Consider the following 2264-nt stretch of genomic DNA (forward strand, 5'->3'; position numbering starts at 1 on the left):
GCGTTCAACCCCAGAAACAAGCATCAATCTGGCGTTGAATGCCAGGATTACATGAAAAGGGCATTTTACACGCCTCATTGGTGCAAGGATGTAAATCCTTGACACCTCAGGATCTGTGGACCCCACAGGATCATCTCAGGATCTGTGGACCCCACAGAATCTCCACCTACCTCAACTCACCTTCTCTCCTCTTCACACAATCCAATAACATTCTTCTCCAAAACCTTTCACCAATCACCTCAATCTCTCTTCCCCATCACCTCTTCACCACTCACATCCTTCCACTCTTCCCCATAAACCCCACCTACCTTCAAAATTCAAAACCCCTTTTCCCACCCAACCCACCCAATATGGCCGAACCTTAACTCCCCTCCCTCCACTATATAAACCCCTCCATTCTTCTTTATTTTCACACAACACAACCCCCTCTTCTCCTCCTTGGCCGAAACACAACCCTCTCTCTCTCTTCTCCATATCTTCTTCTTCTTCATCTATTATTTCTTCTCTTACTCGAGGACGAGCAATATTCTATGTTTGGTGTGGTAAAAGCGTAGCTTTTTTATTTTTCCATAACCACCTATGACACCTAAGGCTGGAGAAACCTCTAGAAAAGGGAAAGGGAAGACAAAAGCTTCCACCTCCGAGTCATGGGAGATGAAGAGATTCATCTCTAAAGCCCATCAAGACCACTTCTATGATGTTGTGGCCAAGAAGAAGGTGATCCCTAAGGTCCCTTTCAAACTCAAGAAAAATGAGTATCCAGAGATCCGACATGAGATCCAAAGAAGAAGTTGGGAAGTTCTGACCAACCCCATTCAACAAGTCAGAATCTTAATGGTTCAAGAGTTCTATGACAATGCATGGATCACTAGGAACCATGATCAAAATGTGAACCCGAATCCAAATAATTATCTTACAATGGTTCGGGGAAAATACTTAGATTTCAGTCCGGAAAATATAAGGTTGGCGTTTAACTTGCCCATGATGCAAGGAGATGCACGCCCCTACACAAGAAGGGTCAACTTTGATCAAAAAGAGAGACTCCAAAGGCAAGCCAGTTCAACTAAGAAGACTGGACCTCAAACCTGTGGCTAGAGGATAGTTGGAGTTCATTCAATGCTCCATGATTCCCACTAGTAACCGATCTGAAGTTACTGTGGATCGAGCCATCATGATTCATAGCATCATGAATGAAGAGGAAGTAGAAGTTCATGAAGTCATCTCCCTTGAATTCTACAAAATAGCCGAAAAGCCCTCTACCTTGGCAAGGCTAGCTTTTCCTCATCTTATTTTCCATCTATGCTACTCAGCTGGAGTTATCATAGAAGGAGACATCCTCATTGAAGAGGACAAGCCCATCACTAAGAAGATGATGGAGCAAACAAGAGAGCCCACTCATGGATCCCAAGAGACGTATGAGGAAGCTCATCACCAAGGAATCTCGGAGATATCTCAAGGGATGCACTTTCCTCCCAACAACTATTGGGAATAACTCAACACTTCTTTAGAAGACTTGAGTTACAATATGGATCAATTAAGGGTGGACCATCAAGAACACTCCATCATTCTCCATGAAATTAGAGAAGATCAAAGAGCAATGAGGGAGGAGCAACAAAGGCAAGGAAGAGACATAGAAGAGCTCAAGGACATCATTGGTTCTTCAAGAAGAAAGCGCCACCATCACTAAGGTGGACTCATTCCTTATTCTTATTTCTCTGTTTTTCGATTTTTAAGCTTTATGTTATCTATGTTTGTGCCTTTATTACATGATCATTAGTATGTAGTAACTATGTCTTAAAGCTATGAATAATTCCATGAATCCTTCACCTTTCTTAAATGAAATATGTTTTTAATATAAAAGAACAAGAAGTACACGAGTTTCGAATTTATCCTTGAATTTAGTTTAATTATATTGATGTGGTGACAATACTTTTTGTTTTCTGAATGAATGCTTGAACAGTGCATATTTTTTATCTTGTTGTTTATGAATGTTAAAATTGTTGGCTCTTGAAAGAATGATGAACAAAGAGAAATGCAATTGATAATCTGAAAAATCATGAAATTGATTCTTGAAGCAAGAAAAAGCAGTGAATAGCAAAAGCTTGCGAAAAAAAAGTGGCGAAAAAAAATAATAGAAAGAAAAAGAAAAAGCAAACAGAAAAAGCCAATAGCCCATAAAACCAAAAGGCAAGGGTAAAAAGGATCCAAGGCTTTGAGCATCAATGGATAGGAGGGCCAAGGAAATAAAATCCAGGCCTAAGCGG

Source organism: Arachis duranensis, chromosome 9 (genome assembly GCF_000817695.3).
Source record: "Arachis duranensis cultivar V14167 chromosome 9, aradu.V14167.gnm2.J7QH, whole genome shotgun sequence".
In the NCBI taxonomy this organism is placed as follows: domain Eukaryota; kingdom Viridiplantae; phylum Streptophyta; class Magnoliopsida; order Fabales; family Fabaceae; genus Arachis; species Arachis duranensis.